Below are 25,271 nucleotides of genomic sequence, written 5' to 3'. Positions count from 1 at the left end.
GATTTCTTTTTTGCTTTCATAGCCTTAAAATGATTAATAAATATCATATATTTGTTTGTTTAATGTCTATTTTCTTCACTAGACTGAAAGTTCTGTTGGGGCTGAGACCATGATTACTTTGTTCAAGCCTGTGTACACAGTTTCTATCACAGTGCCTGATGCAGTAATTTCCCAGTAGATGTTTGTTGAATGCATGAACAACTGAACAAAAAATAAAGATAAAGGAAGGAAGAAGGAAGGAATGCAAGGAAGAAAAAGGCAGAGGTGGGATTCAAACACAGTCCATTTGACTTCAAAACACATTTCTTTCCATTCTAGAACACCACCAGGGGTTCACTTAATTTAGAATATTCTTTTTTTTAACATCCGGCATGGAGCCCAATACAGGGCTTGAACACATGACCCTGAGATTAAGACCCGAGCTGAGATCAAGAGTCAGACATTTAACCAATTGAACCACCCAGGCACCCCTATAATATTCTTGATTATGAACTTATCTGGTAAAATTTTCATAGATTCAGCTGTTGTAGAGTATCTCAAATCTGTTTACGTTGCAGTCTGAGAATTCTTACATTTTACTCTGAGCCTAAATGCCATGAAAAAGGCCTGTACTGTCTTTTTTCCCAATACTATTAGAATATTGTAACCATTTTATGTTAATAGTTCTCTTCAGAAATATAAATTTCAGATTCTAGATTCTTGGTTTCTGCTCTTCCTACACAAAGAAAGCACTTTTCTTTTTCCTTTTCTGAGATTGTCCTTGTGCTGCTAAATTGACTTTCAGTAATAGAGTGACTGTTGTATACCCTGCTGAGTTTTTTTCCTGGAGGAGAGGTGTGGCACTCTGTTTAGAGAGAGCCTGTGGGAGGAGCTAGGCTCAGCCAAGAAGCTCTTAACCTGGCTGGTGCCAGGTACTGGGGCTTGGTTTGGTCAGGACCAGTGAGCTCCTTTTGTTTACCTCATTTTTGCTGCTTGAATTTTTCCTTGTTATTAATAAGTATCACTGTCAAGAAGCTTTTTTGTTTTAATATTGGTTTTTGAATAATGCTATTGACCATTTTCATTTTCTTCTATCTCTGGTTCTGTCTTTTTAAAATAGCCTTATGGTGTCTTTCCATTCTATTTCCCAGGAAGGGAAGCAATATAAACATGTTGAGAGTTAAGTTTAAGGTTTGCCCAATCTCATAGTGCCGAAATGTGTCATTGTTTCTAGGCTTTCAGAAATGGTATGTATAGCCTCGAAAGTATACATTTTAAAGGTGTGGAGATGTGGCTAGGTTAAACGAAAGTGTGCATCTCCCAGATATGTACTAGTATTTAAATACTGATATCAACTTAAATTGTCTTATATAAACTCCCGGGAGAGTACAAGAAACAAGTACAAGATTTCTGTGGTATGAAGCAATAATCACCTTTACTAGACCAAACTGACAATCTTGGAAACTCTGGTCATATGAGAATATATCATCTGAAGCAGCCTGTCCTACTTGGAATTTAGTTTCTAGTGAGGAGTGACCTGACCCATTAGAGTCTTAACATTGGATGGTGTAATCAGTGGTCAATTTAACTTTCAACTTGCCCTTTGAAAACTATTTAAAGATGTGATTATTTTCCCAGTTATGGAAATCCCCCCCCTTTTTTTTAGTAGCAAATATTTACTTCCCTGGAGAGTGTTTAGTATCTATTGGAAATTAATTCAGCTGCACAAATATATACTGAGTACTGATAATATTCAAAGCAAAACATTAATGCAGCATTGGAAATAAATGCAAGTGCACAAAACTCCTGTCATTAAGAACTTAAGAATCTAGACAGAATTATTAAACCCTCTTATTCTTTTTTGTGTACCTAGTGTCTGACTCCTTGCATGGCTCAAAGGAGGGATTAAAATGTTAATTAAGTTACATTGATTATTGCAGAATAGAGAAGTAATTCTCTATGCAGAATATGTTAAGTATCTTAATAAAGTAAAAAAAAAAAGTACTCTAGGGTGGGTGGGTCAAAAGAATTCAAGATACATCCCTTTAAGAAGAAGGACTCTAGGAAGTAGTTCTTTGATGATCTTTGAAACTTGAGCAGAATTTTGTCACTGGAAAAGGGGATGAAGAGAGAAGCATCCTATTTTCAACATTTTGAGGAACCTCCATGCTGTTTTCCAGAGTGGCTGCACCAGCTTGCATTCCCACCAACAGTGTAGGAGGGTTCCCCTTTCTCCGCATCCTCGCCAGTATCTGTCATTTCCTGACTTGTTGATTTTAGCCATTCTGACTGGAGATTATGCTGAGTGAAATAAGTCAAGCAGAGAGAGTCAATTATCATATGGTTTCACTTATTTGTGGAGCATAACAAATAGCATGGAGGACATGGGGACTTAGAGTGGAGAAGGGAGTTGGGGGAAATTGGAAGGGGAGGTGAACCATGAGAGACTATGGACTCTGAAAAACAATCTGAGGGTTTTGAAGGGACGGGGGGTGGGAGGTTGGGGTACCAGGTGGTGGGTATTATAGAGGGCACGGATTGCATGGAGCACGGGGTGTGGTGCAAAAATAATGAATACTGTTATGCTGGAAATAAAAAAAAATAAATAAATAAATTTAAAAAAAAAAAAAAAAAAAGAGAGAAGCATCCTGATTGTGAGGGGATATCACAACGATGGGTATGGGATAGACAAATGGAAACAGGGAAGTATGAGATAGGGAACAATGAGGTGTCCAGTCTGACTGAGGTATAGGGTATGTATATAGAAGATTTAGTGTGATCATATTGTAGTGGCCTATAAAACTAGGTTAAGGTATTTGGGGCCATCACAACCAAATAGTCTGATAGTATGGCAAGAGCTTTGCTTTTGAAAAAGTAGTTCAACCAGCAGTTTGTAGAGCCGATTAAAGGGAATTAAGACTTGAACTAGAGAAGCAGCTTGTGAGCTTGTGAGCAGCTATTACAGTAGTTCAGGCTGGAGGTAAAAGGTGGGTATTTAGGGAAAGGAAGAGAGACTTGCCAATGTAGGATCAATAGGCCTGGTCAGATTATATGTGATGAAAATTATGAGGGATTGCTTTCCCTGTTCTGTCATTCATCACAGTACTGAATTATTGAAAAGGGAGAGGGAAATGCTCAAATCCCTTGCCATCTCATTGGTTAGATCCCCAGTGAAAACTGGGAGTATTTTTTCTTTCCATGGAGAATTGGAAGGAAGATGTGTTTTTAAAGGAATCAGAATATACTTAAAGTCATTTTTAACCTTGAGAGACTCTGGACTCTGGGAAACAATCTGAGGGTTAGAGAAAGGAGGTGAGTGGGAGGATAGGGCAACCAGGTGATGGGTATTAAGGAGGGCAAGTGTTATGATGAGCACTGGGTGTTATATGCAACATGGAATCATTGAACAGTACATCAAAAACTAATGATGTACTATATGCTGGCTAACTGGACATAATAAAAAAAAACCCAGAAAAATTATTTTGAAGATTTAAAGGCATAACGTAAACACGAAAGTCATTAATACCAGGGGTTAATATGCACCAGGCAGGGCCTTGTTGATTTCAGAAGGGGGTAAAGTAACACTTGGGTACTATGAGTGAGAAAAGTAACTATCCTTGAGATTATGGCATTCCTATCAGCTGGCTTTCACATAGGCATTAGTACATGGAGTAAAACAGGTGCGCAGAATTTGGTTACTTTTAGAATTTTATCAGACAAAGTGATGACTACTACTCTGGTTGTATTGCTGTATTTGTCCTTCTCCACAGAAGGTGTAGTTGCAACACATGTTACACTTAGGATATAGACCCTCTCTACTTGTCTCTTTCAAGGGAAGAGGAAATAGTGCAAGAAAGTAGGATACTCATGAACAAGAAAAGACTTATGGAAATAAAAATTAAGAAAAAATAGACTTTTCAAAGAATGGGACAAAGTCAAGTTGATTTTGTAAATGATCTTTGTCATTCTCATTACTCTATCGTTTAGACTAACACTAATATGCATTCACTCACTTATTCATTCACTCAGTAAGAATATGAATTCAGAACTCTCTAGACATCAGTTGGAATTTAAAATGGAAAAGGAAGATTTAGTCCTTAAGAATTTATAATCTATTTGTGAGTAGAAATGAAATATACATATATGAAAAGAAGAGCAAAAAAGTGATTTAAACAAAACCTAATAGTTTCTCCTTGGGAAATGCTTTGGCCGTTATTCCTTCTTCATGGCAGGAACCTTGTAATGGGTGGAAGGAACATCGGCACTGTTCCTTTTTTAGAGACCTAGAGTTTCTGGTCATCTCCATCTTCCACTCAACTGTATGTGCACCTTGGCCTCCTGACATATTGAACCCCTTGCCATTGCCTCATCAAAGGAGTTCTTTCATTACCTATAGAGGACTTAAAAATCTGTCTCACTTGGGCCTAGCAAATAGTGCATATTATGTGGTGCGTAATAGATTCCAGTAAAATGCTTTTTGAGGTCATTACAGAAACTCTGCCATATATCAATTAAAATACTTCAGGTTAAAAAAACTTCTTTAGAAATTTAAATATCCTATCAATAAGTACACAATAAAAATTCTAAGTGTAAGAAATTGAATAGCTTTGGGGACAGTTAAAATATTGACTTTTTCATATCTTAGGCTTTTTATATGCCTCTAATACTTTAAAACCCCCAAACACTTTTTGAGTGTCATTCACGAGTCAGAACTATATTAGATGTTTCATATTAGTTTTGAAATATATGGTGTGGAATCCCTGCCATCCCTGGGTACTGTTGTGTACTAGCTGTGATCTTAGGCAAATTGTATAACATTTTGGAGCCTAGCTTCCTCTTCCTCACCTGTGAAGTGAGAATCTTACCTACTGCATTTTTTTACATCTTTATTGAGGTATAATTGGCATACAATAAGCTACATATATTTAAGGTATATAGGTTTTTTTTCTTTCTTTTTTTTTAAATTTATTTTCAGCATAACAGTATTCATTATTTTTTCACCACACCCAGCGCTCCATGCAATCCGTGTCCTCTATAATACCCACCACCTGGTACCCCAACCTCCTACGCCCCGCCACTTCAAACCCCTCAGATTGTTTTTCAGAGTCCATAGTGTCTCATGATTCACCTCCCCTTCCAATTTACCCCAACTCCCTTCTCCTCTCTAACTCCCCATGTCCTCCATGCTATTTGTTATGCTCCACAAATAAGTGAAACCATATGATAATTGACTCTCTGTGCTTGATAGATTTCACTCAGCATAATCTCTTCCAGTCTCATCCATGTTGCTACAAAGGTTGGGTATTCATCCTTTCTGATAGAGGCATAATACTCCAGAGTGTATATGGACCACATCTTCCTTATCCATTCGTCTGTTGAAGGGCATCTTGGTTCTTTCCACAGTTTGGCGATTGTGGCCATTGCTGCTATAAACATTGTGGAGAAAGGGGAACCCTCTTACATTTTCTTTTTTAAAAAGATTTTATTTATTTATTTGACAGAGAATGTTCAAGCAAGATAGAGAGCACAAGCAGGGGGAGGGCTGAAGTAGGTGGGGTGGGGTGATGTGGGACCCCAACATGGGGCTCCATCCCCAGACCCTGGGGTCATGACCTGAGCTAAGGCAGCGGCTTAACCCACTAAGCCACCCAGGTACCCAAACTGCCTAGTTTTTTACCATATCATATTCTTTGTAATATTTAATTTTACAGAAGACAATTAAAGACCACATTCATGCTCTTATTAAAATAATATTTTGGGGTGTTTGGGTGGCTCAGATAGTGAAGCATCTGCCTTTGGCTCAGATCATGATCTCTAGGTCCTGCGATCGAGCCACGCATTGGGCTCCTTGCTCAGTGGGGAGCCTGCTTCTCCCTTTCCCTCTGCCTGCCACTCCTCATGCTTGGTCTCTCTTTTTTTTTTTTAATTTTTTATTTTTTATAAACATATATTTTTATCCCCAGGGGTACAGGTCTGTGAATCACCAGGTTTACATACTTCACAGCACTCACCAAAGCCCATACCCTCCCCAGTGTCCATAATCCCACCCCCTTCTCACAAACCCCCTCCCCCCAGCAACCCTCAATTTGTTTTGTGAGATTAAGAGTCACTTATGGTTTGTCTCCCTCCCAATCCCATCTTGTTTCATTGATTCTTCTCCTACCCACTTAAGCCCCCATGTTGCATCACCACTTCCTCATATCAGGGAGATCATATGATAGTTGTCTTTCTCTGCTTGACTTATTTCGCTAAGCATGATACGCTCTAGTTCCATCCATGTTGTCGAAAATGGCAAGATTTCATTTCTTTTGATGGCTGCATAGTATTCCATTGTGTATATATACCACATCTTCTTGATCCATTCATCTGTTGATGGACATCTAGGTTCTTTCCATAGTTTGGCTATTGTGGACATTGCTGCTATAAACATTCGGGTGCACGTGCCCCTTCGGATCACTATGTTTGTATCTTTAGGGTAAATACCCAGTAGTGTGATTGCTGGGTCATAGGGCAGTTCTATTTTCAACATTTTGAGGAACCTCCATGCTGTTTTCCAGAGTGGCTGCACCAGCTTGCGTTCTCACCAACAGTGTAGGAGGGTTCCCCTTTCTCCACATCCTCGCCAGCATCTGTCATTTCCTGACTTGTTGATTTTAGCCATTCTGACTGGTGTGAGGTGATATCTCATTGTGGTTTTGATTTGTATTTCCCTGATGCCGAGTGATATGGAGTACTTTTTCATGTGTCTGTTGGCCATCTGGATGTCTTCTTTGCAGAAATGTCTGTTCATGTCCTCTGCCCATTTCTTGATTGGATTATTTGTTCTTTGGGTGTTGAGTTTGCTAAGTTCTTTATAGATTCTGGACACTAGTCCTTTATCTGATATGTCGTTTGCAAATATCTTCTCCCATTCCGTCAGTTGTTTTTGATTTTGTTAACTGTTTCCTTTGCTGTGCAAAAGCTTTTGATCTTGATGAAATCCCAATAGTTCATTTTTGCCCTTGCTTCCCTTGCCTTTGGCGTTGTTCCTAGGAAGATGTTGCTGTGGCTGAGGTCGAAGAGGTTGCTGCCTGTGTTCTCCTCAAGGATTTTGATGGATTCCTTTCTCACATTGAGGTCCTTCATCCATTTTGAGTCTATTTTTGTGTGTGGTGTAAGGAAATGGTCCAATTTCATTTTTCTGCATGTGGCTGTCCAATTTTCCCAGCACCATTTATTGAAGAGGCTGTCTTTTTTCCATTGGACATTCTTTCCTGCTTTGTCGAAGATTAGTTGACTGTAGAGTTGAGGTCTATTTCTGGGCTCTCTATTCTGTTCCATTGATCTATGTGTCTGTTTTTGTGCCAGTACCATGCTGTCTTGATGATGACAGCTTTGTAATAGAGCTTGAAGTCCGGAATTGTGATGCCACCAACGTTGGCTTTCTTTTTCAATATCCCTTTGGCTATTCGAGGTCTTTTCTGGTTCCATATAAATTTTAGAATTATTTGTTCCATTTCTTTGAAAAAGATGGATGGTACTTTGATAGGAATTGCTATAGTTTGGTAAGTTTTGATGTAGGTATACACCAGTGAAGCCACTTCTGCAATCAAGATAATTTGCATATCCATCACTTCTAACAGTTTCTTTCTTAATGTCTCTTCAGAGTTCCTTACTTCTTCCCCTACTTGATCTTTCCCTAACTTTATACCTCGACAATCATTGATATGCTATCACTATAGATTAGTTTGCATTTAAAAAACTTTATGTAAGTGGAGTGATACATTATTTATTCTTTTTTGTCTAGCTTATGTCATTCAGCGTAATTATTTTGTCTAGCTTATGTCATTCAGCGTAATTATTTTGAGATTCACTTGTGTTGTGCTTGTTAATAACTTATTTTTTAAATTGCTGAGTAGTATTTCATTATATGGATATACCACAATTTGATTATACATTCAGGTTCTTTCTAATTTTTGCTTATTACAAATGAGGCTACTTTGGTCATTGTCTTTGGGTACATATAAGCTTTCTTTATCTTGGATCAATACCTAGGAGTGAAATGGCTAGATTACATAGATTTCTTTAAAAGAACTGCTAATTTTCTTCAAAGAAGCAGTTGCATCATTTTACACTTCTTTCTTTTCTTTTTTTTTTTTTTTTAAGATTTTATTTATTTATTTTGAGAGAGAGAGAGAGAGAGTGAGGGAGGGAGAGCATGAGCAGGGTTAGGGGCAGAGGGAGAGGAAAAAGCAGGCTCCCGAATGAACAGGGAGCCTGATGCAGGGTTCAATCCCAGGACCTTGGGATCATGACAGGAGCCCAAGGCCGATGCTTAACCTAACAGACTGACACACCCAGGTGCCACCCTCCCACCCCCATTTTACATTTCTAACGGCAGTGTGTGAGAGTTACAGTTGCCCAGATCCTTATTAATACTTTGTATGTTTAGTCTTCAATTTTGGCCATGCAAGTGGCTTATAGTGGTATCTCACTATAGTTTTCATCTGTAGTTCCCTAATAACTGACGATGTTAAGCATCTTTTTATGTGGTTATTTGCCATCCATCTACCTTTTTAAAGTGTCTTTTAAATATTTTGCTGGGTTTTTTTTGATTGGTTGTCTTCTTTTTTATTGAGTTGTAATGGTTTTTATATATTCTAAATTACAAGTTATTTTGGGGTATATGTTTTGCACATATTTTCTACTAGTTTTTGGCTTGCTTTGTAACTTTAAGTGTCCTGAAGAATGAAAGTTTTAGATCTTGATGAAATCCAATTTATTATTTTATTTTGTATTTCATGTTTTTTGTGTCACTTTAAGACATTTTTGCAAAACCCAAGGTCACAAAGATTTTTCCCTTTGTGTTGTTTTAGAAGTTTAATAGTTTAAGCTTTTATTTTTTAAAAAAATAGTTTATTTATTTATTTGACAGAGAGACAGATAGCAAGAGAAGGAACACAAGCAGAGGGAATAGGAGAGGGAGAAGCATGTTCCTCCATGGAACAGGGAGCCTGATGTGGGGCTCAATCCCAGGACCCTGGGATCATGACCTGAGCTGAAGGCAGACACTTAACAAATAACCACCCTGACACACCTAATTTAAACTTTTAATTGAGGTCTGTGATTCATTTTGAGCTAATTTTGGTAGTGGAGTAAGATACAGTTTGAGGTTTATATTTTTGCTTATGGCTGTCCTTTCCCCATTAAATTGCCTTGGCACTTTCTTTGGTAATCAATTGATCATATACAAATAGGTTTATTTCTGGAGTCTCTGTTTTCTTCCATTTTATCTAGTTGTCTATTTTTTTATGCCACAATCTTGATTACTTGATTACTGTAGCCTCATGGAATGAGTTGGGAAGTATTCCCTTTTTTTCAAATCTCCGGAAGAGTTTTTGTACAATAGGTATTATTTCTTTTTGAATACTTAAAAAAAAGAGTCCACTAATGAAGCCATCCGTGCTTGGAGCTTTCTTCTGGGAAGATTTTTAATTGAAAATTCAATTTCTTTACTAAATATAGGGCAATTTATGTTATCTATTTCATCTGAGTTATGGACCTTATTTAAGAGCATTTCATCTAGGTATTTAAATTTATTGGCATAGAGTTGTTCTTAATATTTTCTATCCTGTTAAGATCTGTATAATCTTTAGTGATGTCTCTTATTTCTAATATAAGAATGTAAATATAACATATCAAAATTTAATATTACTCTTTTGTTTTCTATTTTAGTGATTTTTTATCCTTATTATTTCCTTTTCTCCATATACTTCAGGTTTAATTTGCACTTCTTTTTCTAGTTACTTAAGGTGAAAGCTGAGATCATTAATTTGAGACCTTTTCTGATATAGGTATTAGTACTATAAATTTACTTTTAAGTACTGCATTAGCTGCATTCCATAAATTTTGATATGTGGTATTTTCAATTTTATTCAGTCCAAAATACTTTCTAATTTTCTTTTTGGTTTTTACCTTGATCTGTGGGTCATTTACAAGTATTATTTTATTTTCTAATATTTAAAGATTTTTCTGGATATCTTTCTGTTATTGAATTCCTAATTATTTTATTAGGTGTTAAGTTCAATAAAGTTCTATAAATGTAAATTAGGTACAGTTGGTTGATACTATTGTTCAGGTCTTCTATATCCTACTGATTTTTTGTCTACTTGGTCTATCATTACCTGAAAGAGATATTGAAAACTCTGATTATAATTCTCCTTGGAATTTGATTAGTTTTTCTTTCTTGTATTTACTTATTTTTTAAAATATTTATTTATTTATTTGGGGGGGGCATGAATGGGGGAGGGGCAGAGAGATAATTTCAAACAGACTCCCTGCTGAGCAGAGAGCTTGGCCAGTTGAGGGGCTCAATTCCATGACCCTGAGATCATGACCTAAACCAAAACAAAGAGATGCTCAACCAACTGAGCCACCCAGGTGCCTCCTCTTCCTTATATTTAGAAGCTCTACTAAGTTGATGGATGTTTAGGGTCATTATATCCTCCTAATGAATTGACCCCTTTATCATTGTACAAGGATCCCTTTATCTCTAGTAATATCCTTTGCTCTGAAATCTACTTTGCCTGATGGCCACTGCAGCTTTCTTTTTATTAGTGGTAGTATGAGTAACATATTTTCCATCTTTTCAAGTATGGTGTCTTCATTTTTGATGTGAATTTCTTGTAGACTGCATGCAGTTGAGTCTTGCTTTTTATCCAATATGACAATTTTCCCCTTTTAATTTGGATATTTAGATCATTTACACTTAATGTAATTATTGATGTGATTGAGTTTAAATACATGATCTGCTCTTTATTTTCTATTTGTACCATCTGTTCATTGTTCCCTTTTCCTGATTTCTCTTAATTTATAGAGAATTTTTTAATGATTTCACTTAAAATTCTTTGTTGGCTTATTACTTTTAATTTTTTGTTTTAATTACATATTAGTGGTTGCTTTAGAATTTAGAACAATCCTATATAATTTATCATAGTCTTATTTCAAGTAATATTATCCAACTTCACATATGGCTAAGAATGTTATAATAGTATACCTATATTTCTCCCTCCTAGTCTTTGTGTTATTGTCAGGCACATTACTTCTGCATGTGTTATAAACTTAAAAATAATTATTTTTGCTTTGAAGATTTTTTTTTTTTTTTTTTAAAAACAAGAAAGTCTTTCATACTTACCACATATTTACCATTTTCAGGGCATCTTATTTTTTTCCACTCTATTTTATTTTGGATTGTTTCTCTTGATAAGTCTTCAAGTTCATTTGTCTTGTCATGCAGTGTCTAATCTGCTTTTAATTTTGCCCAGTATATTTTTCATCTCAGACATTGAATATTTTATTTCTGGAAGTTTAACTTGAGTCTCTGTAATATATCCAATATTCTGCGTAATAAGTTCAGTCTTTCTTTTAGTTCAATGAATAAATAGAATGCAGCCATAAATGTTTTAATATCCTTGTGTGCTCATTTTCGTCTTTGTTATTTCTGGGTTAGTTTTAATTGATTGACTTTTCTCCTCATTATGGATTGTATGTTCCTTCTTCTGTGTATGGCTGCTAATTTTTTATTGGATGGCAGCTCTTTACCTTCTTGAGTACTAAATGTTTCTATAGTCTTATAAATATTTTTGGACTTACTTTCTGGTATGCAGTTAAGGTACTTGGAAACCTTGATCTTTTCAAAGCTTGCTTTTAAGCTCTGTCAGTTGGAACTACTATAGCCTTTAGGATTAATTATCTTCACTACTGAGGTAATACTGCTCGTACTTTGACAAATGCTTCTTGTGTTATGAAATTTTATACTTTTGATGATGGAGGAATGAACCATTCTTAGCTTTATGTGTGTTCTGGGGACTGTTCTCTCTGTTCCTTTTAAGTGTATCTTTTCCTAACCTTGGTTAGTTTCCTCACACACATGATCTGCTCAGTAATTGGCTAAATTTTATTTCTGTAAGTCTATATGTAGGTCTCTCTCCTATTACTCTGTCCTATGAACTATAACCACCTTGGCTTTCTAGACTCCCAGTTTCATCTTCTTAACTCACCGAGACCATTAGGCTCTGCCTTTGTGCACTGTGGGTAATTCCTTTCTTCATGTGATAAGCTGGGACAACCATAGGGGTAACCTCATTTTTTTCCCCTTAGGAATCATTGTTCATCATTGCTTGATGTCCAGTATCTGAAAACTGTTGTTTTCTTATATTTTGTCTGTCCCCCCAGAGCTGTGTAAGTCAGAAGGGCAAATCCAGTCCCTATTCGTCCATCTTAATCAGAAACAGAATTCTCCATATTTTCCCCCCCAAATTGCATAATATATATTGAATATAAATTAGATATGAGTGTTTCTCATACAGAAAATATTAAATAATAGATGGTAACTATTGCTATTTCTTTGCCTGCATCCTGTTAATCAATAAAACTTTATTATATATATCACCTTCTATGTGAAGCCTTTCTGGACTACTACCGCCCAGATGATTTACTACTCTTCAATTTTTGTACCATATCACTTAGATATTTTTTACATTTATTGTGACACAAATCTATGTTATAAGTTTTTGTTTACTTATCTTTCTTTGTGGTATATTGTAAGGTTTTAGACAAAAAAGTCTATCTTATTTATTTATCCGTAGTTTCTAGCATATAGTAAATTCTTAGATATTTGTTGCATAAATGATAATAAAGAGTGTCTTACACCTTTTTTGAAATAGTCAGGGGTAGACTTTTTGGTTGGGAAGAACAGAGAGGTGGTTTAAGGATATGAGAACATTTGAGCAGAATGAAAGCAGAGAGTAAGATTTTGGGGATCCAGAGAGCAGCATGAGAGCAAGAGGTAGTTTTTTGAAGCTGGTAATATATAATATTAATACTAATGCTACTACTATTGCCACTAGTAGTAGCTGTAAATTTCCTACAAATGTGAGAGAGATAGGGGGTATAGAATGGGAGAATGGAAAAAACATACTGTAGTGTCAGTGAAACCATTTTGTGATTACATTGTTGTAATGTCAATGATAACATTGGTAACAGTATATAAATATATATTGTGTGAATCAGTTTAACTTGATTTGTTGTAATAGAGGCTTTTAAACAAACTGCTCAGAACACAACATAGTTTTGGGAATAGGTAAAATTTAGACAAAAGTAGTAGGAATGGATTAACTGAGAAGAAGCAGGTGGGGATTCTAGATAGTGAAGAATAACATAAATGCAAAAATAATATAGGCCATAAATAAGTGTAATATAGCTGAAAGAACAATTGGACTTTGGAGTTGGGTTCATAGGGCTTTACTCTCATCACCACTTGGTGGGACTCCAGACAAATTCCTTTGCCTATTTGAAACTCAGTCCCCTCATCTATAAAATGGGTGTGGTTGTTGGGAAGATTATATGATGCATAGAGAACATTTATTTTATATCTGGCATAGTGGGTCCAATAATGATTAGTTTCTTCTTTTTAGACATTCTATATCTTCTGATGAGGAAAGAAAAATGCTTCAAGAAGAACTTTGTGACCCCTCATCACTTTGTATAAGAGCCCAGGTATAATATATATAATTTATGAGTATAACAAATGTTCCCATTTATTTCCTATTTCCATGGCAAATGAAGATTGCATTGTATTTTTGTGATCCAATACTAAGGCTTAGGTAACTTTAATGCTCAGTACTTTCACATCTTCTACTTTTAAGTTATATTTAAAACTATTGGGATTATTGGCTAAACTTTACATACTAATTAAACCATTTTACGATCACAATTCAATGTTTTTCAGAAATGCTTCTATTTATAAGGGACATATATATATATAATAAAGGATTAGGAAGAGCAGTATCAGAAACCCTAAATTTTCCCAAATCTTGAATTAATTTACATTTATTTATTTATTTAGGTATAATTGATGTATAATATTATATTAGTTTCAGGTGTAAGCTTTTTTAATGAATAAAATTAGTTTTGATTTCAAAAAGAAGTGATATAAGATACACAGAAGTGATGTAAGATACAAAGTTTAGAAACCTTTGACTTTAAAAAATAATCATCCTTTAAGTCTCCATTCATCTTATATAAGACCTTATATAAAACCACTGTTAATGTGCGCTTACAAAAATATTTTGGATACATAGAGATTTTAAAAGTGATTTAGCATAAATAATCTAGAAAACAGAGAAATCTTTTTATTTCTTCATTGAAGAAAAAATTCAGGACTAGTTAATTAACTCTGTATTTGTGTAAGAGAACTAAAGAATTTACACAGTTAATAGAATAAAAAATGATAAATCATAATAGTTTGGGAGCCAATTTTTAGCACTGTTTTTGGCTCTTGAATACGTACATTAACATATACAATTCATAGGTGTAGTACGTAATTTTGTTGATCCTGCCAAGGGAAACCACGTCTTGTCAACTGCTGGGTGCTGAGTTGACAAGGATCTAGCATGGGGTGGCATCTGGCTTCATCTGCCCCCTTCGTTATAGATTGGTTCTTTGCATTTGTAAACCTTCCATTGACCTTGATGATAGTTTGCTTGGTTGAGAGTTACTTTATTTTTAGCTTAAAACATTTTGCCCTAGGATGCTTGTAAACACGTTGAAAGACTTAGACAGAAGGTAAGGTATTCATGAAGGTATTCATTTTGATGAATCACACAAAACTCCTCTATAGGGCTTGAACTGAAACTGAGGAGCTGACAATGTTAATAATTCAGCATTTGGTGGTATTGTGGGTATTAATGCATTTATAGTTCAGCTTGGCAAACCTTGGCCCAATCACATGCAAAAATGAGTTCAGTTGTCTCATTTTAGTTTCTGATGAGTATGTTTCATACTTTTTTTCAGCCTGTACATGTGATAGAGAAAATACAGTCTCCCCTTAGAAATGTAAGGTCCATAGGCCACATGACTATATGTTGTAGAATTAAAAAATATGTATTATAATAAATTGCCATCTTGATTTAATGAAAATAATGTTAGGAATTTTTATATTACATTATGGCTGATTTGGGATATTTTAATTGCCCATTTATTTAAAATTTCAAGGTGAAGTACCTATTTTGGTATTACAAGTAAACATTTAAAACTTAACTTTAAATAACCAGTAAATTTATATACTTTATGCAGGTAAACTTTATAAAAAATTTATCAGAAAAATCAAAACATGTTAATAATAATAAGTAGTTATAATAGCTAAGTATATTCAGTATTTAGGACTCAAAGTTATTTTACAGAAAGTACTTTCATGGGGGAAATATATGTATTTTCTTGTATTAAAATGCCATAGGAGTGACACAATTTCTATTAAATTATTAGTAACTCCAGGACACACCTCATAATTTGTTTGGCCTAGAAATAGTATGGCAATGACTGAAGTAGAAGGATCCTGCTCCTTAAAATTTGGTTGCTTGTTGAACTGTCTGAATAGTCTATGTCTGTCTGGCATATACCAAATGTATCTTACAATTGCAAAGGAATTATTTTTAGTTATCTAATACAGCCTCTTTGGGACTGACATAACCACTTTTTTGTCAGATTTCCTTTTTTTAAGGATGTAAATGAAAAATTTAAATTTTCATATAAGCAGAAAGTTTATTATTTGGTCCTTGCAGTATTTGTGTCCATATTTTTACCTAGAAATCCTTATTATTGTATTCAAGTTGAGTTACAAGGAGGAAAAGTTTATAAATTTAAAATAACCTTTTGTGGTGATAAGATGTGGTTTACAGTACTTGGTGGAAGACACTGACTTAAAACTGAAAGGAAATAAATAAATGTAATTTATTTGTAATATATAAATATAATATATTTATATATTATATAAATATATAAATATAAAATATTTATATAATATATAAATATGTAATTTAATTGTAATTAAATCGTAAATAAATCAAATGGAGACTATTTTGTTTTGGCTGCTTTTAAAGCTGATTTTAACTTTTAATGAATTTCAGCATAGTCAGAAACTTATATCTCAATATTATATTTTCACTAACATAAATCTTCAAATGGGAAATTATGTCCATATGGGGGTTAATGATGGTAATTAGCCACCTTTGTCATGAAACAGTTCCTTTTGATCTTATGTAAAAATTTCCATAGTTCTCTTGGTAAGTATTTAGAGTTTTAAAAAAATATGAATTAAAAAGAAAAAAAAGTGCTACAAAAATCTTGCCAAAAAATGGATCATACATAAGATCTGAAAATAAGTAGAAAAGAATTAGATGTATATTTTAGATAGCAGATTAGATCCATTCAGTGAATTTTAGGATTGTCTTTATTATGCTATGGTAATAATAAATGGCATTGTGCTACAAGCTTCGTAATAAAAATGGAATAGATTTTAAACCACAAACTAGTTTATTAACTTAAGCTTAATTTTTCTACACTTCTGTATCACTTGCAAAAGAGAATGTACTACATCTCTGTGAACAACCTAAATTTCTCTTGCCCTGGGAAATCATAAAGTCCAACTTGGCTTTTGACACAGTCTAAGCTACCTGGATTAGGTAAAACTGGTCTTAAAAGAGAAAAATTGGAGACTCAGCAAACCCTAGCAAATATTTTGACACACTCTTGGAGCTGATAAGAGTCATCATAAATTTAAACATTACCTTTCCTAGCACAGAAACTTCACTAATAAATGGCTTTGAATATTTTATGAATGATTGAGGATCCTGTTTGTTAATAAGTCCTCTGGAAGCTGTGACTTTTAGGGATGGTTTTGCTTTTGGAGGAAGGAGTGTTAAAGAGAAGGTACTGATGAGGTGTCATATAATTTTACAAGTTGCATAACTGCTTTTAACTATGAAACTATCTCTGATTAAAATAACAATTGAGCTCATAATTTTTTTCTGAACAGCTGCTGCTACAGGGGGTCATTACCTTGGAGAGCTTGAAAATAATCGTACTCCTGGTACATGAGTTATGTAGTCTTGTGTTTTACAGCAAAGCACAAAGTTTAAAGCCTATAGAAGAATGTTATTTGAAAGCTGTCAAACCATGTTAAAAAAGACTGCATCGTCAAAAGGCCCTGGTGGCCACGATTCTGCATGTAGCCTTGTCTTATTCATTATAAAATGCATGTTTATAAAGTTCCACAGAGCATCCAATTCCCAATTCACTTATATCAGCAAGACTTAACTTGCTCATTAATCTAAATTCTTTTGCAACTTTAATCTACATGTTTAATTAATCATAAAATGAGGCGGTAAGTAATTTCAGCAATGTGTGGCTTGTTATCAGATGCATTTAATCACTCTTCTGTGAGCTCATTTGGAAACACCTGAAGATGTCGAGTGCAGTTTGAATAAGCATAAATTATTCTTTGTCAGTGTACTTCACTCAACTAATAAGACATTAATTTAAAAGGCACTGTTTGTCATTTTTAGATCTTTACCAATATTTTTAGCTTAGCAATATAACTCTAATTGTATATATGATTCACAACTAGTGCCCGACATAGGAAAGGGTAAGAGTTTAATTCATTTTTCTTATTTACATGTAATTATGTCATGTAATCTTAGTTTTTAATGAGGATTAACCATCTTGTAAGTATTCATATGCTTTTGGAATAAGGTACTAATGAATTATAGTTGGAAAAATTATTTGTTGGTACAAAGGCTTGTGATTCCTTGTTTCTTGCCTATGTTAGGTCTGAAAGTACTTGAGGTTTGGGAGAGGGCATTTATTTGAGGATACAGGTACTGCACAGAGGTTATATCATGCAGATGTTAACCTTAAAAAAATGCAAGTAACATAGCTACATTCAGCTATCTCAGATAATAACACATGTAGTCCTTGTATAGGACCAGATAGCCTAAAATAATGACAGTTCCATTTTTCCCCAGTCTCTTTAACAGTATTGCACAGTTGATGATAGCATTTTTAAAAAAGGCAAAGTCCAAGAACAACAATAACAAAAACCCTCTCATAGTTTCAGAGAAAAAAAATTCATAAGAGCTGAATGGGTTATATATCTCAATGTCAGGAGTATAGGAATAAAAATTGCATTTTATAGGATGTCATCACCTGTCCTGTTTATGCCATGAGAGTAGTGACATACGGTAAGAATAATTATCTCAGTGGAAACAAATTTATTTACCTGCCGTGGAGCATGCCTGTTCATCTTACTCATGAACTCATCTCACTCATGTGCTATCTATGGATTGTCAGCAGTGAGCCAGAGGGCATGATTCCTGAAAAGGGAATATTGGTTTGAGCTGAAATATAGCCATATTCTCCATTTTTATTTGATGTGCACATCTCCTGGGCTACTTTTCTTTCTTCAGGGATCCTTTACACTGAGCTAACAGTTATTTATATGTCCATTTCTTGCCCTATGCCTCATGACTATGTAAAAATTTTTCTTCCTGTTTTCCTTTCCAGGGAAAACAAAATCCCAGAAATACTTGTTTGTGTTTTTCAAGTCCTACAGGCCGTAGCAGCACATTTCAGTGAAATGCCATTTACCTTGATTTCACTTAAAACACTGTAAGTTGTTTTCTTAGAACCAATGGTGAAAACCTTAACCCCTAAGGCCTTTTTTAGAGTTATCCTTGAAAAAAAAAAAAAACATTTCATTTGAACTTAACTTTCTTAATAAGAATACTTTTTAAATGTTTGAATAATCTTAGTGGATAGACATGTACAGTCTAATATGAAGGCTTGCTGTCAGTTTTTTTTAACAAGAAATCTGAAACTTCCTTTACTCTCCTTCTCCTGGCAAAACTTGAGATAATTTTTCCAAACGGATTTATTTTCTAGTTTGTTGCTTTGGGTGCAAAGATAGAATACTGTGTTCCCCTTCTTTTGTCCAGCTGATGTGTGAGAGGCCTGACCCATTTCCTATTAGGTCCTTCCACACAAAGGCAATGGTTATTTCATGAAATTCTATATGCTCGCTGTAGCTATTTGTCTGTATGATATACTTCAAGAGGAAAATGATAAATTCAGTTCCATACAGATTTTATACTCTTAGATGTTTGAATATGTGCTTACGTGTATATATATATGTATACACTCACACACACACACACACACACACACACACGCACAACTTTACCCCAATTGCATACACACTGACACTTTTGCCCAGTTACAGACAAGGACATACCATTTAACCATGCTTCTTCAGTGGAGATTCTCAGTGGTTTAGAATGTACAATACCCAGAATACTGAACTACTATAGTGGGTACAATAGAATGAGTGGGCCTTCCATCCCCTGCTGAACTGACAGAGATGGTTAGGAGGGCTCTGACTTCAATGCTAATTTATATGACTAACAGACAGCATGCTGGTTAAGGAAGGGATTACTGATGGCTGAGAGGGGTGAGGAAGGATGAATAAGGAACATGTGCAGGGTGGTGTCCACTAACACATGTGCACTGGGGAAAGGTTTGGAAGTCCTGCATGGACATCAGATTCATCAGATGAATGAGAATGTTGCAGTGTAATTGGTTACAGGCAATATTTCTGACTTCATACTACAAGTCTCAATATTTATGTTAAAAATGAGAGAATAATAATATATTCAGCTATGCTTTGTGTTACCTCAGGAAATGCCTAATACCTTTCTCTCCCCAGTCCCCAACTTGCAAACAAATGGCAAGTAAAATTTTGTTGTAATTTTACTGAAAAATTCATATATTGTTTCCTGCAAACACTTTGATTTATGTGCATCCATTTTTTTTTGAGTCCAGGCTTTGTGAATATTGTTTGTCTTTCTATAGCAAGCTAGTTTTTCTGAAATCATTTGAAATTGGCTTTTATTAGAAGATCATTTGGTTATCATATCAGTATAATATATATTTGGTGGTTTTTTAAAAGAAGATTTTATTTATTTGGGAGAGCGAGAGAGAGAGTACATAATGGGAGAGGGGAAGAAGGGTCAGGGCTTGATCACAGGACCCTAGAATCATGACCTGAGCCTAAGGCAGATGCTTAACTGACTGAGCCACCCAGGCACCACATATTTGGTGGTTTTATGAGAACTTCTTATCCTAGTGGCTCAAAGCTCTTCCCAGATGACATTTTTATAGATCCACATAGCCTTGCTCACATATGAAAATAAGGTATTGGGTTATATGGGTGGTTAAGTGTGTATTTAGTTATTTCTCTGGAACTTGCATGAGAATAGGTTGAGTTATGGTTGTGTTAACTTTCCTAGTGCCCTCAGCTTAGAAAATTTGTGTGTTTTTTAAAGGCAGCATCTGAATTATTTATTGGCAGGAGAACATGGTAATTCATGTAATTTTAGAAACTTTATATTTTATTTCTACGTACATAGTATTGGCATAATTACTGTTCTTATTGGGATCATATTAACAATGTGTTATAGCCACTAATAATCATTTGTTCATACATACTTACAAGTACTATATTTGAAAATCCCAGACTTCACTAATAGTAAATGAAGAAGTAATATATAATTTTCATTTGCATTCTTTTAAAAAAAATGTTCTCCACTTTTGTAGCGCATATGACCTATTTAAAAAGGCCGATACCCAATTATCTGATTTTCTAGTATTTCTTTACCCATATCACAAAAAGACATTTCTGAAATAATCATTGGGCTGTACTGGTAAGCATTCTCCAACTTACTAATAGATAAAGTTCTGAAAGTTTATTGTTTGGAATTTGGAATTGCTATTCTTATAGAAACCAGATTATAGATGGTGGCTTGATTCACTGGGCAACCTACTGATAACTCATTTACCCCATAATGTCTGAATTATACTATTAACAGTACTATGGTAGCTAACTAGTATCTGTTACATGGTTTTGGTATGAAATCTCATTTTGAATCTTGTTTTAATAACATTCTTTTGATGAACTTCTGGTGCTAGGATTTGACTTTTCCTACTTCTATTCTACCAGTACACAGCAGTAGAAATAAAACGTTTCTTGAAATAGAATTTTGGGGTGGGGGTGAGACCGACTTCTTGATGTCTCTAGCTATTTAAAGAAAATGATTGGGTATCCTGACTGAAGTAGGAGGGAATTAGTGAACTTGGTGGCCCTGTTGTGTGTCCGTTTTACAAATGAAGGGTATCCCATTGGAGGTGGGATATATATTGATATATATATTGAGAGAGTGAAGGAACACTTTTAAATTTTACACTGATGTGCCAAAGGATGGAGAAGATCAATACTTTTGCTCATTTACCCTGCCTCACAGAATATTCCTAGTATTTTCATTGTATATTTTTTACTTACTCATTTCCACTCTCATAATTTTGGCTTTCAGTTTTTAAGTTGTAGCACCAGTGAGAGTAGTTCGGCTTCTAAGGGGAAAACAATTTTGAAATATATTATTGATTAGATCTTATATAAGGTGAGGTGATACAAGCTTATCGGAAGCAGCTGAGGATGACTCAAAGTTAAATATTCCCAAATACATGACAATTCACCCAAATGAAGACAGTTCATTCCTGTTTAACTACCTTATGTCTTTCAGGTATCAGAAGAAAGTCATATGAAAGTGCAAATAAGTAATGGAAAGTTTATTTGGTTACACATAGAACGTCATCTTGAACCTCAGCAATTGAATCTTATTTATCCTTTTTACTTCAAATCTGGCAAATGATACATTTTTTTATTGCCACAGGGGCAAGTATGAAAAGAAGAGAGTAGTAGGGAGAAAATGAAATAACTGATATTTAAAAAACTCTAAAGATTTATTAGTTTAGAGAAAACAGTTTGATGAGCTACAGATAAAATAGAATTTTGCTCCCCCCAAAAAATACGTGGCTCAAAGTGGGAGGGAAAAATGCTTGACAATACAAACCATGTCTTTTTCTTAATCTGGAGAGTTTGGGGAAAAAAAGAAACATTTGGTAAAGTGAAAACTCAGCTGACTTCATGCCTACCAAGTGAAAAATCTGATCTTTTATCATCTAAGCACATAGTTGGGTAATTCACAAACAGAACTACCCAGTGTATAGGTTGCAATGGCAAGAAGCCAGCAGTGAAATCAAACTCATAAGCACCCTATAGAAAACCCCTCAAATTACTGCTGTGCTGTTGCCAGCTGTACTGCCAGGGAACAAGAGCTGTACAGATTTCTGTGGAATGACTGGGTTACTTAACACAGCTTGATTGGCTCTGTTCCTACTCCTGTTCTCTTTGGTTGACAGCTGACCACCATACTGGTTTGGTTTGAAATAAGACTGAAGTGAACACAACCACTTATATGCACCTTCCTGTTGTACATTGCTCTCCCACCTTGTCACCCAAAACCTCATGCATACCTTATAGACCTTGCAAAAGGAGAGAGAGAGAGAGAGAGAGATAGATAGATAATAGTGTCTTTGAGTAAAGCACTCTGGAAGTGGGTGACACTTTCTAGTTCTTTTATTCCACAAATCCATCAGATCTTTAGAAGAAGAGTTATTTCCATGGTCTTTATTTGTAAGTGCCCAAATTTATTGAATATAAAATGAATGACATCTTAAAGTCTTCTAATTTTGTTAACTTTTCTTCATTTTAAATCATTGCTTTCTTCATGATCCTATAGCTAGAATGGTTATTCAGAAGCCATCTAGTCTCCCTCTTGCCCTTGGATAAACTCTCATAGGTAGCTACTTCTGTCTTACAGTATTTCAAAAGAGAGGATATCAAAGATATCCCAAAGGACCCTAGATGGCTTCAATTGCTACATTTCATGAATTAGAGAAACCTTTGAATGAGCTATGTGTTTGGATCTTTCCCTGTGACATGAAACCCATGGATTCACATGTTCTAGTTCCCATTAAGTTTAGAGACTTTTAAACTTTTTTTGGAACTGATTTAGAGTAAGGAATAATTTTTTATTTTGACCAAGTATATAATATAATAGGGTTGAAATAAAGTTTTCATGAACAATACTTAAACCCTTAATATGCACAATGTGTTCTATTTTCTCTTTTTTTTTCCTCCTTGCCTTCTCTTCCTTTCCTTCTTCTCTTCCCTTCCATTTTCTCCTTTTCTTTTTAATAAAAAAAATACTAACTGGTACTCAGAAAATTGATTTTATTTACCAACTCAGAGTTTAAAAAACACTGCATTAAAATAAGCAAGCTTTTTTTTTTCTTTTTAAAGGCTTGATCTTCATGTTCTTTGATCTACCATTGTTTTTGAAGAATTAAGTGTCCTCTAAAGGACACCAATTCCATTGCCTGTTTTGGTAATATTATTAGGAAGATACAGTTTATGTTCCATAGTGGCATATGATCTATTAATAATATCACATGTTAAATGCTTAGTTGTACCAGATTTTGTATTAAATACTTTCTGTTTATTTGTCATGAGAATTTTCTCATGTAATCTTCATAATTATCCTGCGATGTAGAAACTGTTTTTACACCCATTTTTATAGTTGATAAATTTGAGGATCAGAGTTGTGTATTAACTTTTCCAAATCAGTAAATGATAAATCTTCAGATTCAAGGTTGATTGACTCAAGGACCATGCGTTTCTCTTAACTCTAATAAAATCTTAATTTTGGCTTCAAAAAAAAAATTAAGTGCCTTTGTAAAGAGTCTGTATCACAAAGCAAAGGAAAACAGACTTATGATGATGATTGCTATTTATTTTTAATAATGTAAATGGAAACTTCTTGATAAAATAATTTTCACTCAAAAGACAAATAGAAAAAGGAAAGAAGAAAGAAAGAAAACCCTCTCTAGTGCCATGGATAGAAAAAATTGCTGCTCTTTATTTAACTCTTGTATAATTAAATCTTGTGAAAGTTTTTTTCTTTTTTCTTTTTTTATTAATTATTATTATTAACATATAATGTATGATTTTCCCCAGGGGTACAGGTCTGTGAATCATCAGGCTTACACATTTCACAGCACTCACCATATCACATACCCTTCCCAATGTCCATAACCCAGCCACCCTCTCCATAACCGCCCCCCCAGCAACCCTCAGTTTGTTTTGTGAGATTAAGAGTCTCTTTATGGTTTGTCTCCCTCCTGATCCCATCTTGTTTCTTTTTTTCCTTCCCTACCCGCTAACCCCCATACCCTGCTTCTCAAATTCCTCATATCAGGGGAGTTTTCTCTTTAAGGAAAAAAGAAATAGATATACATGGAATTAAATCTTATTCTACAGGCCAGAATATTTTAGCAAGTCCAAGGAACTCAAACATGAATGAAGAGTGGAATTTTCCTTTCATTTTCTATAATAACTATGTTTTTTGAAGAGAAAAACGGAGGAAAAAATGACCATCATTCCTGGTTTTGAAGAAAACTTGTTTATATGTGTAATACATTGGAGAAATTGTTTGGGATCACTTTGACTATGCAGAAATGTGACCACTGAAATTCTTCAGTAAGGTGTGGAGCTGTCGGTTCCATAAAACTAATTAGGTCAAATAGGAGTGATTATTATTATTATTATTATTTTTTTTTTTAAAGATTTTAAGTAGTGATTATTTTTGAACATAATTCTCTTAGCTCCTTTTTCCAGTCTTTCTGGAAAACGGAAAATATTTAAGAAAGAAAATAATAAAGGATGCAGATGGGTTTAATGACCTCTTATTTCTGTCCACAACCTCTGCCACAATTTTAGGGTTAATACTAGATAATTTCTATTACTCTTTTCTTTTCCTTTTTCCATATCTTTCCTCTCCTCTCCTATAACTTTTCTTTCCTCTCTTCTCTCCCCTCTGTTTTACCCCATTTTCTCAACCTCTCTGCCCCTTCTTTCATTTTGCATTTTTATGTGCAATCCTAGTAATCTAGATTATAACCTTCATTCTCTTCTTAGAAAAATGATTCTTTTATCTTCTAAGTAAGGTGGAAACGGATGTTGTTTCTGTTTATTAAAATGATCTTGAAAAATAACATCCTTTCTGTATTCTTGCATTCCACTTTTTCCTCCATAAACCAAATGGATTTCAGAAGAAATCTATTGTCCTCTTTCTAGAAAATGTTAAAATGTTGCCTTCTACTTTGTATCTTCTTGGGAGTAAGATGTGTCTATGGTCTTTGTATGACCATTAAAGAGAAAACCAAAGATTCCACATTAAAAATTAGCACCGATCCAAATATTTCTACCACACTATAACTATAAATGAAACTTTGTAAGTACACTTTTTTATACAAGGAGATAGAGTTGCTCAATATGTGATTGTTATGTGATGTTATCCCAGAAGAGAATTTGAAAGGAGACAATTGTGCTAGATCTAAGCATCATTGAACTCAAGGTCAGGATTCTAAAAGCAGCCTTCTCAAGGTTACTTAGACAAGGTGGAATAAGATGAACTTGGATTTAAAGATACTACAAAAACATGCTTTGAAGTCCTGAGGAAGGT

General features: G+C 34.6%; 1 protein-coding gene across 12 annotated transcripts in view; it reads left to right on the top strand.

Moving 5' to 3' along the window:
• The window catches only part of SOX6 (SRY-box transcription factor 6), a 607,305-nt gene that overhangs the window by 120,780 nt on the left and 461,254 nt on the right, over window positions 1–25,271 (top strand). For 3 of the 12 annotated variants that reach the window (XM_032360347.1, XM_032360346.1, XM_032360342.1), the window contains exon 3: window positions 13,434–13,515. The exons of the other annotated variants lie outside the window; for them this stretch is intronic. The gene's annotated coding sequence lies outside the window, so the exon portion shown is untranslated. The remainder of the gene's footprint in view (window positions 1–13,433; window positions 13,516–25,271) is intronic. 12 annotated transcript variants of the gene reach the window in all.

This window comes from Mustela erminea, chromosome 9 (assembly GCF_009829155.1).
Source record: "Mustela erminea isolate mMusErm1 chromosome 9, mMusErm1.Pri, whole genome shotgun sequence".
Lineage (NCBI taxonomy): Eukaryota > Metazoa > Chordata > Mammalia > Carnivora > Mustelidae > Mustela > Mustela erminea.
This window is presented reverse-complemented; position numbering and strand designations above follow the sequence as displayed.